At 37.9% G+C, this 16,717-nt stretch overlaps 1 long non-coding RNA gene across 1 annotated transcript in view; it reads left to right on the forward strand.

The window, feature by feature from the left end:
* Positions 1 to 7,263, forward strand: part of LOC138367889 (uncharacterized) — a 9,942-nt gene extending 2,679 nt beyond the window's left edge. Inside the window, exons 1-2 of the long non-coding RNA XR_011229448.1 lie at positions 1 to 4,378; positions 6,645 to 7,263. The exon at positions 1 to 4,378 is cut by the window's left edge and continues 2,679 nt beyond it. This is a non-coding gene — a long non-coding RNA (uncharacterized lncRNA). The remainder of the gene's footprint in view (positions 4,379 to 6,644) is intronic.
* The last annotated feature ends 9,454 nt before the right edge of the window (positions 7,264 to 16,717 follow it).

The following is a 16,717-nucleotide window of genomic DNA, read 5'->3' on the forward strand; positions in this document are numbered from 1 at the left end:
CTCATTGCCTTCCTTGTCATTACTTCTCATTAATCCACATTCTGTAATACACAGTACTTATTAAAGAAGCTTTTTGTTGCTATAATTATATAAACAAACAGCAGTGCACATCAAAATGAAGCAGATTAAATGAGTTATTTATTCTCAGTTAACTCTTATACTGAAAAAGTTACATAAATATAATTATAATTTCATTATCTTCTTTAGGCTGGTATTACAATCCATTTTCATTGTGTATACTGTTTAATGTTTTTATCATGTACCAACAGGTCACTTTTCAATACAAAAAATATTTACTTTGATCTATGTATACAGAATATCATTATGTATAATTCCTTGTATTAGTACTATTGTACTGAGCTGTACTATTTCTTAGTGTACTAAGTAGCACCGTCTCTTGCTGTACCATCTCTTGTTATATGTTCTTTCTGGGAGGGATTCATCAGTTGCTTCTCACGCTTATATTTGGTACCGCCAAGCTTTAGCTCAACACAACAGGGCCACCAAAATCTACCAGTTGCCTTCCAGAAGCATAGACCAAAATCTGGCTCACTCTGCGAGGTAAGAAGATCGGATATCAACCACAAAACAAGGGGGAGAAACTCATCAGAAAGCATATGTGCAACAAAATAAGCAACTGCTCGAAGGAATTTAGGCATTTCTAGGTAAATAAGGTAGACCATCATTTCTTCAGAGTAAATATCTTAATAATGATGCCCTGACCTCTGTCATATGGCAGCACAGGATACCTGTGATCCAGACCATCCTCCTGTTTTGGTAGTACTTATAGTAACACTGAGGACCATTGTATATATACATACCGACGTACAATGAAATTTAAAAGTAGAAATCGGCACTTGAGTTGGACAAACCGGAAAACTATTTTCTACTTATGTTGCAAAGACAAACTATACTAACCTAATCTAACCTTCCTAACCCTAATACATGATATCTGAGGCCTAATATAGTACATGGGTGTGCTATACTGGGCCTAGGAATATTTAAGTTTGTTTTTTAGCTTCAAATTTTCCAGTACAAATAGTACAAAGTTCTATTATCTAATTGCTTAGAATGTCAATCTTTGTACTACGTTGGAGACCCATGCCAGTGTGTTGCTGGAGACCTCTGTCAGGTTGTTGCTGGAGAGTAGAAGTGGTGTTTTGGGCACCGTGAGGATACTGTATTGGACTGTATAGGATTTACTGAGAAAGGTGAAGACCATAGATGACAGACTCAGGGAGGGAACCTTGAGTGGTGTACAATAGAAGATAGAAGTGTCCTCACCAGGAAAGAAGATGGCAGAAGTTTTATAGTGTCCTGTGTGAAAGTGACACCTGCAGTGTTATGTTATGTACATATGTGTATATATATATTTAAGAAGTACACCTGGTGATGGTTCTGTTTAGTGTCGTTTACCCCCTTTTCCTTTAGATTGATTATTACTGCCAGTTCTTAATAACTTACCTATAACTCAGGGTTGGATCGAGTAAAAAAAAGAGTCACTAGGGCCCCATATGCAGTTTGATAAGTAAAGAACCTGGTTACTGGCTAAGTGAAGCTGTAACAGCCTCAGTGTTCTAAAACCCCTGAGGCCCATTCCTGTTGCCTCCATCATGCAGTCTGCTGGGTCCAGGGGTTCTTTTCTAGGTGGAGTATGTCGATGGTCAGTGATAGACTTTAATTTTGGCCAAGCCACCGTCTTGGGCAGCTGCCTCTCATGCTGCAGCTGCTTTGAAATGTAATAAAATGGCATTTTCTGGTGAACCCCCAGTAGCTTACCATCACTGACTTGTTCCCTTCTTTTCCATGGGATTGTGGGGCTTTATGTGTGCAGTACCAGACAGGAGGCAAGTTGGCATTGCACAGTAGGTAAACTCTCAGAACCCCATCCCATGTATGCTCCAAGCTCAGATCACAGGTAATCTGTGTTACCATCTAATGACAGTCAAGCACATCACAGAATATTTACTCTGCAGAAACAATAATTTTCCTGGTTTGTCTAGTGATGCCTTATTTCTTTCAAGCACTTGTTTGTTTTGATGTACCTCTGCTTTCTGGTGGATGTTCTACAGTTTTATGGATCATCTCTGATCTGCATCCCTGGCATCATAGGGTGAACCAAATTCTGGTCCTGGACTTTGGTAGGTGAGTGATGAATCTCCTAAGCCTGGTGTGTTGAGCTAAGGCTTGATGGTGTTAGAGATAACCTCAGGGAGCAACAACTGGGCACCCACCAGAAAAGAGTATTCCATATACATTCAATACTGTACTATTTTTTATTTGCACATTGTTATGATTTGTTATTTTCAGCCAAGTTATATTTTTCAGTAAGTTTTTGTTTTGTCTGACACTGAGTTAAAAGAAAACACTTTGACACAAGCATGAACATACAGTATATTGGTTAGAAGGATATCTAAATATGAACAAACAACTGCACAACTTACTGCAAATGAAGTAGTAGTATAACAGTCTGAAAGATATCTAGATTTTAATATGTAAATGAGAATTTTTGTTATCTTTCAAAAATCAAAGCAGTTCTTCTAGGTCACAAGTCTACAAGAGTAGACTAACTGTACAGTACTGTGAAATGTTATTTTCAGGATGTCTGTAATGGTTTACATTGTCGTGGGAGAGGAAGCCTGTACTTAGGCGTGTGAATAATAATAATAAATAATAATAATATTTCATTGTGTTAGGGTACAGGCAACCAGTGTACATATGCATGTTAAGCTTATATCGAGGTTCCCTCCCCCATGGTCGAACTACTGTACTGACTCTGCCCAGGATGCAACCCCCCCCCCCCCCTCGACCACCTGGGATTCGAACCCGAAATTCCAGATTGTGAATCAAACATTTTTTTTTTTTGAGATATATACAAGAGTTGTTACATTCTTGTACAGCCACTAGTACGCGTAGCGTTTCGGGCAGGTCCCTGGAATACGATCCCCTGCCGCGAAGAATCGTTTTTTCATCCAAGTACACATTTTACTGTTGCGTTAAACAGAGGCTACAGTTAAGGAATTGCGCCCAGTAAATCCTCCCTGGCCAGGATACGAACCCATGACATAGCGCTCGCGGAACGCCAGGCGAGTGTCTTACCACTACACCACGTAGACTGTACTCTCGTGCATGAACATGAACTCGATTGTACTATACCTTGGCTATCTACTGACCATCCCCAGGATGCAACCCGCAATTGTTTAACTCCTGGGTACCAATTTACTGATAGGTGAATAAAGGTGAAAAAAAATGTGCACAACTATCTATCCTGTCTTGGAAATGACCCTCGGAATCCTTGTGTATGAGCTGATAATGTAAGTCTCTGTGCTTCAGGATTCATATGTGATTATAAATCTTTTGATTTACTTTCAAGAAATATGAAATATTGATAAACTGTAATCTCCAAAGTTGGTTCCATGTTTAGTACATTCAGAGAAAAACATGCTTTATACAAGCAGATGTGCTGACTCACTAGTCAAACCAACATACAGTAGACAAATACTGTATTGTAAAAATACATAATAAAATTGTTAAGTCTAATAACAAAATAAATTAGATGGTCACAGTCACTGCAACTAAATGTCTATGTTAGTATGCATGTTGATTAGAATTTTTTTTCATTTATCTTAAGTTTGTTTTCATCAATTTTTAATAACTTTAAAGGTAAATGCCTTTTATTTGAAATCTAAGCAAAGATATATTGGTAGATTCAGTACTGTATTTACAATAGCTCATACTTGTAATTGTCAAATAACAACCTAAATTGTTTTCTAAGTTTACACATCACACTACACTTAACAAGGAGAGCGTGCATAGGATTACCTTTAAGAATTTTATTTATGCTTTCTTAAAATAAAATACTGTATTTGAAAAGTGTGTATACAGTACCTAAACATATACTCTGTTTTACAATACAGTACGTACATTACATTAGTACCCGAAATGAGGGGAAGGGCACAATCCTGTCAGGTGGGGCACTAATGATTAATCTGGTATAATTTTTAATCTGGAACAAGACATAATTTTAAGTGCTTATGAAACTATCCAAAACTTCAATAATATCAGAGTATATGAGTAAGCATCATTATACTCTAACTACTTTGCTTTATTATTTATGTAAATCTTTCATGTCAATGTTCGTAAAATCTTCACATGTTGATTTATACGGCGGCATGTATGGTAACTGGCAGGCCTCTCATGGTGTTCAAGAGAGAACTTGATCAACACCTCCAAAGGATATCTGATGAACCAGGCTGTGATTCATACATCAGAATGTGAGCAGCCATGGTCAACAGCCTGACTGACCAGAGCACTAACCAAGAGGCCTGTTCAGAGACTGGGCCGCAGGAACATTGATCCTCAGAGTCACCACCGAAAGGTAGAGTATCCACAAAAAGTATATGTTTGAGTACTGTACCATACCTAATTTTTTGTTTCCTAGAAGTAGAGTTGATGTTTACTGTAATACTATACTTTATCTATCTGAAGAAGTTTCAAACACATTTTGGTTGCATTTTTATAAAGTAAACTAAAATATAAAAAAAGTAGTTGCTATATTTAATAGTAACCATTGTAACTGGTTACAATGATATCTCAGGACCGACAAGAACTGTTTTGCAATACTGTACTCATCTTGTAAACAATGCTCTGCAGTGAATCTTTATATCAAGAGATTTAAAAACTATGTGAAACTAGTTGAGATTGTATTTGAAAATTTCCATATAGAGCAAAAATGGCACTCATTAGCAAATATAAATTAAGATATTACCGGTATTATAAACTATTTGTCTTGTGTATGAATTCTTTGAATATTGATAATTAAATTGTAAATTGAATTGTTTAAAAATGTTAATCTATATAACCAAAATTGTACTTCTTTTAAATTCTTTTATAAAGGGCAAGTTTGGAATGAATTCAGTTATTTTTAATAAATATAAGTTTTCATTGTGTTTTATATACTGAGCTGCTGAACTACCTTGTTCAGAATTTAAGATTTTAAGACAAGACATACATGCAGGAAATCAAATAATATCCAAAATTACAAATCTACAATGATTTGACTCCTATAAATGTAGGCATTATTAAGTAGAGCTGAACATTACAGTACATGTTTTAATTAACCAAATTTTTAGTCTTGTATGTGAAACTGTTCAGTTACCTTACTGATGTTTCTGGTAGGGAGGGACATAAGAAACCAGGTAGCACTGTGGCTCTACTAGAAAGAGGCATTTCATTATCAATCCTGGGTTTCTGAGGGGAGCCCCTTGGTGGTTCCCTGAAGGTAAATAACCATGGAGAAAGAAAACATGGGACTTGAAATACTGTAATGGAACAGCTGGGGAACAGAAATTCCCCAAAAAGTCCATTGGGGGGACAAAAACACTGTGTACTGGAACTACTTGAGGACATAATTAACTGTAAAATGGGGCAGCTGGGGGGCATATTGTACTGGTGGAGCTGGTGGTCCAAAAATGTGAATTAATCAGGGACTTTATTTGATTTCAATTAGCACTTTTTTGTAATGTACAGTGTGTTACTGTAAAAATATTTTGAGTAAAAGTTAAACATTTTTGTATAATAAAATTGCATTTTTCATATTCTATATTCATTTGCCTCTTCAGGCATTAAGCGGTCTAGTGTAATATAACATGTGGCTCACAACTGATGCGAACTTGTCTCTTCAGGCAGCAAGGAGTCCCAATGTAAGATAACATAGGGCTCACAATTTATAAGAATTTAACACGATTCCATGAGGGCGATTTGTTTTGGCCCATTTCTTCACATCTGAGTATGCTGACCTGCTCTGTTTGTCTGTCTAGAATGTAACGTGTCCAGTGTATCTAGTGGAAATCAGTGTGTGTGTGCGTGTTAGTGTGACAGGAACAGTATGAATGTAAAATATAACAAAAATTGGCTTCATTCTCGGTTCACAATTGGGGATCCCGAGTTCAATTCCCGCATGGGATAGAAATCGATAGGCACATTTCCTTTTACCTAATGTCTCTGTTTACCTAGTAGTATATATAATTCAGGTACCAGGGAGTTATGCAACTGTTGTAGGGTTGACTATTGGCATGCATAGAAAAAAATAATCATTAGTCTCCCATTAATACATTTTCTCTGGTGTAGATTTTGTTTATTTTCTTTGCACAGGTGAGTGGATAACTATATGAAAATAACAAGGAAATTAACTTTTAAGTTTATGTGACTGGATCTTGCGTGTTTTGTAATAATGTTACATTCGTTGATAACTATATATATATATACAAAGCTGTACTAGGGTGGGTAGCCCAGCATTGCCCCGGTCTGTCTCCCCTCTTTCTCTCTACCTATATATTTATCTTTCTAGAGTTCTCTGTAACTCTTTATCTTGCTATCTATCTAGCTACCTATCTAGTTATATCTCTGTCTCCCCTCTTTCCTTCCTTTTCCTTTTCTCATACCTTCCATCTCCCCCATTTTTCCCCACGCTCTCCACTCATCTTCATCTCCCAACTCTCACCCTCTACCCTCCAACCTCGAACAGATAGACATTTGCATTTTCTGTATAATAAAGTAAATGATGAAAATAAGTGGGTACGCAGAAGCAACGTCAACACTCTACGGAGAACACATGCCACATTCATCTTTTTTTTCCATTTCAGACTATGAAAATCACTCGGGGGTATGGGGTTACAAGCTATATTACTTAAACTTAGGCCTACCCTGACCAGCCAATGTCCTTCCCGTTCTCCCAGTCCATTTATTCTACAGATATGGGTAAGGCCCCAAGAGTCATGGCCTCCAACTTTGAACAGACAGTTACTTAAAGTACAGATTTATGCTAAATTTAACGACAAAACATTAACACCATATTAGATATTAGGCCATAAGAGGTGGTATAGCTCGGTGTGTGGCTTAAGTCTATGACGAGCAAGAGTGTTAAGGCCACAAGAAGAATTTTCTGACCAACCAGCAGATAGGTTTACACTACAAAAGTAAACAGGTTAATATATACATGGGTGATGTGCCTCAGGGGTAGTGTACTAAAGGTAGTGTAGTCCCAGAGTAGTGTACTCCATTGTTGTGTACTTTTATGTTAGAGTACCCCAGGGTAATGTACGCTAGGTTAGTGTACCCCAGAGCAGTGTACACAGGATAAGTACGGGATGCACAATCAAATAGCCATTTTTGGTAACAAGAATTAATAACATTACAACGTACAAATAATGCAAGTCTGCCTTGTAACAATCATTGTAAATAAAGTACTGTATGAAATGTTTAGATTTTTTTTATTCACAACAATAAACATGCCTATCATCAAAGTATGAGCGATATCAATAGCCATGATGAATAGTGAGGTTGATGACAGAGATGATATGATCATGGGGACAAATAAGGATGGTAAATAATATTGGCATTGCTGCACCTTATAACTAATTCATAATTTAATTCATTGTGTCGGGGGACAAGGTAGCCTGAATATATATATATATATATATATATATATATATATATATATATATATATATATATATATATATATATATATATATATATATATATATATATATATATATATATATATATATTAGTATATTTTGGTAGCAGTCTTTCCTGTAGACATATATTATTAAATATGACCGAAAAAGTAAGATTAATAATTCTAACACGAATTTTCTCAATCTTTCGTACATTTCGTTTCACTGTTGGAGGTAAATCAAAAATCAATTCTCCAAAATTCATTTTTATTTCTAGTCTGACGCGACACGAGTGCGTTTCGTAAAACTTATTACATTTTCAAAGACTTTAGTTCACAAATACACAACTGAATAGAACTTACGCATCTCCGATTTTATATCTACATTTGAGTGAGGTGGAAGGGGTGATGTGGCATTAACACAAGACAGAACAAGATGTGGTATTAATAGGGTATAAATTTCATCAACACAAGACAGAACAAGAGTATTAATAGGGTATTAATTTCATCAACACAAGACAGAACACGAAACAATGGATATTGAATAGAAGGGTTTTTGTAGAAAGCCTATTGGTCCATATTTCTTGATGCTTCTATATTGGAGCGGAGTCTTGAGGTGGGTAGAATATAGTTGTGCAATAATTGGCTGTTGATTGCTGGTGTTGATTTCTTGATGTGTAGTGCCTCGCAAACGTCAAGCCGCCTCGATAGATACAGCGATAGCAGGCGGCTTGACGTTTGCGAGGCACTACACATCAAGAAGTCAACACCAGCAATCAACAGCCAATTATTGCACAACTATATTCTACCCACCTCAAGACTCCGCTCCAATATAGAAGCATCAAGAAATATGGACCAATAGGCTTTCTACAAAAACCCTTCTATTCAATATCCATTGTTTCGTGTTCTGTCTTGTGTTGATGAAATTAATACCCTATTAATACTCTTGTTCTGTCTTGTGTTGATGAAATTAATACCGTATTAATACCACATCTTGTTCTGTCTTGTGTTAATGCCACATCACCCCTTCCACCTCACTCAAATGTAGATATAAAATCGGAGATGCGTAAGTTCTATTCAGTTGTGTATTTGTGAACTAAAGTCTTTGAAAATGTAATAAGTTTTACGAAACGCGCTCGTGTCGCGTCAGACTAGAAATAAAAATGAATTTTGGAGAATTGATTTTTGATTTACCTCCAACAGTGAAACGAAATGTACGAAAGATTGAGAAAATTCGTGTTAGAATTATTAATCTTACTTTTTCGGTCATATTTAATAATATATATATATATATATATATATATATATATATATATATATATATATATATATATATATATATATATATATATATATGTATATATATATGTATGTATATATATATATATATACATATATATATATATATATATATATATATATATATACATACATATATATATACATATATATATATATATATATATATATATATATATATATATATATATATACATATATATATATATATATATATATATATATATATATATATATATATATATATATATATATATATATATATATATATATATATATATATATATATATATATAACACATACATACATATACATGTCAGGCTAATATCGAGGTACCCCCTCCCCCGGGTCGAATTCCCGACCCTCTCTAGGAGGCAACCCCACAAAAGCTGACCAACTCTACTTGTAGGTGAACAAGGGCATTAGGTGATAAGCGCACACAACCATTTCCGGGACTCGAACCAGCAATTCTCGAATGCGGGTCGAGAACGAACCCGACTATACTACCGGGACTATCGCAAATGAGTATGATAATGACTCCTCAATACAGATAATGTTTCACTTTCCCTTATATATCACAATATGGAGGAACTTGGTTCTGTATTCCTGTAGCTTACAGTACGTTTGGTGCTGTATTTCAAAAGTTTATAATAATAATAATTTTATTCATAAGAAAGTGCATTTAAAGAGCATACGATAAAAGGAGGTACAAGAGTTACATGTAAACATGATAATTGTAGGTACTGTACAAGAGTTACATGTAAACATGAAGCCTCTATTACGTAATCCGTTTCGGGCAAAACTTAGAATAATTTAAATAAAAAAAACTGTTTACATACAATGGAGTAAACACAGTACTAAAAGATAAATAAACTAACAAAAGGTTGGTCTCGTATTCCTAAAGTTTACACTAAGTTTGGTTCTGTATTCCTGAATACAGGACCTTACAATAAGTTTGTTTTCCCTCCATTAATGACTGTTGTCCAAGGAGGAGGCTTGTGCAGACAATGTATCAATTTACCCTCGAGCAATTTCGACGCCATTTTCGTACTACAGCTTAAGAGATCTAATTAGAGGAGTCTTGGTGGTGCTCAAAACATTCTTGCGGGTGTTCGAGACACTCCTGAGACGGTGCTCGGCACAAAGAGTCAGTCTTCCAGAAGAAACCTCTCAACCACGGCGTGAAAAGCACTCCTAGTCAGTGATGTTCGTTTTACTAGGTAATATGACCGTGATTCTAGTGTACAGTGGCAGACATATCCTATAAAGTGTTCAGGCTGTGTTAGAGCAAAAGTCTAACGACACAAGTGCTCTATGAGTGTCAATAAGAGGCCTAGTGTTTGAAAAGAATTCGAATTCTTGGAGGAATTTGGTCCGATGGCAATCGTACTTGGTAGTAGCCAATCGGTGAATTATGAAACAGTCGAATCAGAATGCTTGATTCGGCTTGTTCAGTCTCGCCAAGCTAGTTTAGTGAGCGGAATAATAGCTACCTAGGACCAGCTACTAACTTTAGAAAGCTATTAAATGGCTGACAGCAGTGCTCAAAAGTGGAAATCAAAATCGTTGCCACTATCCCGGAGGGCCAAACACCCAACACCTTACCAAAACGAGGCAGACTACAGTATCTTACAGGTAAGCGACGAATTGCATTGCATTTTACGCATGAAATTATATTTAAATTGTGCTTGCTACAAACATACTGTTAATGCAACGAACAACACGGCAAAGTGGCCAATAAGTAGTTATAGTGTAATGGGCCTCAACCGGGAGATGACAATGCCAGCTTTCACTGGGAACTAGCCTAATTACTATAATGAATGGTTACACGTAAGTACAGTAACAAGATAAAGTAAAGTATAACATGTAAAATAAGCAAATTAACAAGTAATTAATTGTGAACAAATGATAATATGTGTTGTTGATTTAATTTAGGGGCGATGACGATCACGGGATCGGATGTGCCCCCAATTGAGAATATAACTGATGCTAGTTAATGACCACAATAAAGGATAAATGAATAAGTAAATAGCAACCGCTGATAACAAGCCTGATTAATGACTTGACAACTGTTTAAGGGCGTGACAGATAAGAATAGTATCACAGGAATAATCATAAAGATTACAAGAACAGTTAGTGGGTAATCTGATCCCAATAAAGGTGCCAACGGAGTGAAATACATAAGCCTAATATTATAGAATAGAGCGCCTATATTAAGTAAAGGAGCGCGCTAAAGCTGGCAACACTTAACGACACTTATATATACTCGTATATACATTACATATATAGTGTGTATACATACAAATTGAGAAGCTGAGTCACCTCTACCTTATTACATATATTAACCAATTATTACAACTGTTGTTACTCCTGTTCCTGTTACTTAAAATCAATATATAATTATTCTCGTTAATTTAACTCATATTTCAAAGCATTCAACACTTCAACAAGAAGTACAATACAGTTTGATATGTTTTATGGAAATTAAGAGGAACGCGGTCGTAAAGGAATTGAATTCTAACGAAATATATTTCAGGAAAATATGGACCAGGTAAATATTTGAGACCATTATATTGAACCCAGGAAGATTAAATTATCGGTTCAACATTTCCGGGTCATGAGAGCAGTGGGTGCAGTGCCTCTTCAGAGGGGCTCAGTGCCTCTGGTTGAAGTATTAACTCCAAAGTTGGCTCCTCGCTTTACAGTGTATATAATTTAGCTCTGCTATATTTTCCGAAAACACAGTCCGCTTTCATAAGTAATATTTGCATTGTTGTATTTTATTATCTTTCGTTCATTTGTTTAGAAGCAACTTGGGAATATTACGATATATACGGATATATATACACAAATTAAAATAATAATGTGGTTAACGACTCAGCATCAGTAAATTGAAGAAAATTTTATTTATGTACAGCAAGGAGTATTTATACACTGGGAGGTGTAACCTGCTTTTAACGAAGGGATATTTACCAGAGGGCCATTACCTCTAGTGGTTTCGACGAGGACAGGAAGCCGGCTGCTTGTCAAAGTTCCTCCACTTGTCCTGAGGATTTTATCGAACTGTATTTTGAAATTCAGGAGTGTTTTGGCATTGACGACTCCATGTGTTTATAACCTTATGGGTGAACCACCATCTACCGTTTTATAATAATAATTCATTGTGTCAGGGGACAGGCTAGGCTTACATCGAGACCCCAAAGGTTGAATTACTGACCCTAGGCTGCAACCTCCCAAAAAGCTGACTAACTAACTCCTGCTTGTTGGGGGGTTGTTCACTCACTGCTAGGTAAACAGGTGCATTAGGTGATAGGAAACTTGCCCAACCATTATTGTCCCGCCCAGGATTCGAACCCGGAATTTTCGATTGTGTGTCGAGAACAAACCAGACTGTCTTGAAGTCAAAGTTTCGTTCGACTGTTCCAAGGATTTGGTTTCCTTGTTTTTTTTTTACTACAGTTCCCATTAGTTGTGCAGAATTTCAGAGATTAGTGAATTCTGACTTCAAGGTCCTTTTCTTCTTCAGTCTGCTACAAGATAATGTTGCTGAGGTAGTTGTGATGCGCACTATTATGCCCCACATATACATATATACACCGAGAGGTGTTACCCCCCCCCCCCCTTCTTGGTGTATATACACTAAGTTTACTTTAGGCTTGGACTATGTTCAGGACTAAGTTATACCTGCTGGTCGGTCACTAAGTTGTTGATTGTTGCCTCAATAACCTTTGATAGGTTGGTAGACGTTAAGCCCAACAGCTAGACCAAGCCATGCAACAATAACAGGAACATCAGTGACAGTAGTTGCAATAACTTGTTTACATACAACAGCGACTGTAAATATGAACGCGAAATATTTTATTTTAGCAATGCATTGAAATTTGTAACACAAATAAAAATATGCTCTTTACGAAAGCCACTACAAACATGGTGGATTACCCCAAAGCAATAATTATATATATATATATATATATATATATATATATATATATATATATATATATATATATATATATATATATATATATATATATATATATATATATTAAATGTGGCAAACAGGGTTATTTAAATGAGTCTGACACGAAATTTCTCTCCATTTCTTAGGTTTCTCATTCATTTAACCCCTTTCTGTCACATTCAATAACATGTGCCTACAAAAATGACGGCTTTTAAATATATTGAATGTGTATATACGTACATTTACTTATCGGTCACTGAAAGTTGTTAATTTAAGTTGGGTTGTAGCAATATTCAGGACGTAGGTCTCCAATGGTTGCAAAATGCAGGCAATAACACCAGGTAACGGAACCTTCCTTTTACGTGTTCTATAACTGCCGAGACACATTTTTCCATATATTTTAGCTTTTTATTACCAAGGATACAGTTTAAGAGCCTGTCAGCGAAAATAAATACGCACTTTTACGGTTTTCGGACAGCCATAGGGTAAGACTCCATTCAGTTTGCGTCTCACCGGACGGCAGTTATGGGAAGTGACGGCAAAGACCCCACGACCCGGTGGTCGCACGCGGTGCTGTCAGAATGAAACAGTGCTTCGAAGTCGCCGGTGGCGTGCTTCGAAGTCGCTGGTGGCGTGCTTCGAAGCACTCTTTCATTCTGAAACCGTGCTCTCTCTCTTTCATTCTCTCTCCCCAACTCTCTCGAGTTGAGGGGAGAGAGGTAGAAGTATTAGCTGCTACAGTCCACATTGTTGTTACAGATTCAACTACTCGGAACAAGTTCCAAGTACCACGGGCTATGGTGAGCTCGTAACTTACTTGGCACAGGAGCAGGGCAAGTAGCACGGGCTATGGTGAGCCCGTAGTGGACTTACCTGGCACAGGAGCGGTGCTATATGTTGTACGGTCTACATAAATACTACCCATATATATCGCTGCCACCACCCTGAGATACCGGACAGGGGAGCAGGAAAAGACACGAGGACACGTGGATGGTAGGCAGTGAATAAATGGTAAAAAGATCCTGGCCTGGCAGTCGAATAATCCTGAAACCCACTTAGATTTACTATATAGAATAACGGGAGCAGTGATGGACACTCTAGAACTGACTCTCCTTTTACGGGCTATTCATGCTCGTGCCACCTCTTGGGTGGCTTAATCTTTATCAATCAATCGACTCACCTTAATGGGGCACGGGAGACATCTCCCGTCACGCAGGGTGCAGTTGCACCTCTACAGATCTCCAGTATCAGCTCTTGATACTGGTAATGGCTCAAAAGGGCCACCACTTACGGGCTATTCATGCCCGTGCCACCTTTTGGGTGGCTTAATCTTTATCAATCAATCGACTCACCTTAATGGGGACTAAAGGGAGAAGGGATACCGGACAGTTAAGGGCACTAGGTCAAAGGGGGCAAAGAGAACGGTAAGCCCAGTATCACGTCGCAGATAACATTAATACACAAGGGAATAACACTTTGAAAACATTATTTAACACTTTAGAAAGATAGTCCCTAACTATATTTCCCTAATAGAGGCAATTGAATTGAATGGAACAAGGTGCTGGGTACAAGAAAGCCGTACATGCTTCCACGGTGAATTTTACTGGACCTTGTGGTGTCCAACCTCTTGGACTGGACAGTAGAGCGATGGTCTTGCTTCATGCAGGTCGGCGTTCAATCCCTGACCGCCCCAGTGGTTGGGCACCATTCCTTTCTGCCCGCCCCATCCCAAATCCTCATCCTGACCGATGATAAAGATTAAGCCACCCAAGAGTTGGCACGGGCATGAATAGCCCGTGACATCCTGAACACCCTCCCCCCCTTCCAAGTGTTATATAGGCTTGGCGCTTTGCCCTGATATCCCAGGCTAACCATAGCCCGTGCTTCTTGCCCCGCTCCTGTGCCAGGTAAGTTACGGGCTCACCATAGCCCGTGCTTCTTGCCCCGCTCCTGTGCCAGGTAAGTTACTGGCTCACCATAGCCCGTGCTTCTTGCCCCGCTCCTGTGCCAGGTAAGTTACGGGCTCACCATAGCCCGTGCTACTTGGAACTTGTTCCGACTGTCAGAATTCGGCTCAAAAATCACGCTCAGGAGTCAAATTTCCAACATTTCAGATATTTTGAAAACTGCAGGGGGGTTGGGGCAAAACATGACCCATCGCCGTTTTCAGTAATTGGCATATTTTCGGTATAAAAAGTCGTAATTTGAAAATGAATATAGGTGCAGAGTCAGAATTCGGCTCAAAAATCACGCTCAGGAGTCAAATTTCCGACATTTTAGATATTTTGAAAAGTGCAGAGGGGTTTGGGCAAAATATGACACATCGCCGTTTACAGTAATTGGCATATTTTCGGTGTAAAAAGTCGTAATTTGAAAATGAAAATAGGTGCAGAGAGTCAGATTCCGAATAGCTGAATCTATAACAACAACAACAACCTTGATAATTCCACCCCACTATACAGTGAATGCCGTTGAAATACTGACCAAAATATTGTTGCACAGTAATAGAGGAAAAACGATCGAAGAAGAACCTGAACCTCCACAAGTAAACCTCATCCTTGAGATATATAGCGAGGCTTCCAACACCAAATCCCGTAAGGAACAGCCTAGGCAATCTATTTCATGCTCATGGCAATCCATTCCGTTCTCAGCTGTGTTTATGTTGACTCATTAAAAAAAGAAATATATAATTCTTATCGGTGGTCCTGCTCAGGTCTCTGTACGGGGAAGATAGAGCGATAATGTAATGCAAATCCCGTTTTCTTTCTCCAACCCGAGGAAGGAGGACGGAGGAGGCGGTAAATTTTATGCGATGCTGAACTGGGCACATTATTTTGGTAAAATTTTCCCGTATTTTGGCATTAGAGCCTATTATTTTGTCTTATGCAGCGTCCCTAGTGAAATGAGGCACCTCTACCCTTCGGGGTGCCTTGAACACTGTCGTGACCAGCTTCACATCTGGGAAAGGTCCTCACAGCGCGGCAGGGAATTGAAAAGTGTGTTGATGTGCGTGTTAGCGAGGATTATACGTTATTGTTTTAGTTGTATTGAGGAATGTGTGCACCCGAGTGTTCCGGTATACGTAACCTCACTCGTGTAAAGTTCCGGCCTCTTCACCCGAGTTTGTCTTGCACCAGGTATTGAGAAATCACTTGAGTAACGACAGGTACATCAGTTGATTGACAGTGAACAAGTTAGGTGAGAAGGTGGTGAAGGCCAAGACCGTCAGTAGTTTCAAAGCGTTATATGACAAAGAGTGCTGGGAAGACGGGACACCACGAGCGTAGCTCTCATCCTGTAACTACACTTAGGTAATTAGTTAAGAGGCGGGACCAAAAAGTCAGAGCTCAACCCCGGCAAGCACAACTGGATGAGTACGTAGGTGATCTGTAGCGTAGTGATTAGAGCAAGCGGCGTACGACTTATTGCTTCTGGGTTCGATTTCCGGACAGGGGGTGTAATGTCTGTAAACTTTTCATGCACCTAATGCCTCTGTTCACCAAGTAGTAAATTGTTGCCTGAGAGTCGGCTGTATCCTGAGGAAGGGACAGTCGTTGGCTGGGAAGATCTTAAAGAGACAAGCTTCCTATTCCCGACAATCGGAAACCAAATAAAGACGAAGAAAAAATGTTTTACTGGGTTGGAAGGATTCTGCTTTCAAACAAACAGCACCGGGATTACTAGTAAAAATTCTGGTTTGAAGCTTGGAGTAAATTATATTGCAGCGTGTCCTCTCTCGTCTATTGATTTATTATTTGAATTAATATTTATTTGAATTATTATTCAATAATAAATATTAAATATTTATTCAATAGTTATTGAACATTATGTTACATAAATCAAAATGTTTCAGATAATATATATTCAGGTAATATATATTATCTGGCTCAGAAGAGTGATTTGACCGAATATGTGGATGCTTGTGTCTAATATTTTATTGTAAGTGTCTTCCTCTGTCTCTGTGTGTGTCACATAGACTGAGGCAGTAAGCTGCTCA

Source organism: Procambarus clarkii, chromosome 23, assembly GCF_040958095.1.
Source record: "Procambarus clarkii isolate CNS0578487 chromosome 23, FALCON_Pclarkii_2.0, whole genome shotgun sequence".
In the NCBI taxonomy this organism is placed as follows: domain Eukaryota; kingdom Metazoa; phylum Arthropoda; class Malacostraca; order Decapoda; family Cambaridae; genus Procambarus; species Procambarus clarkii.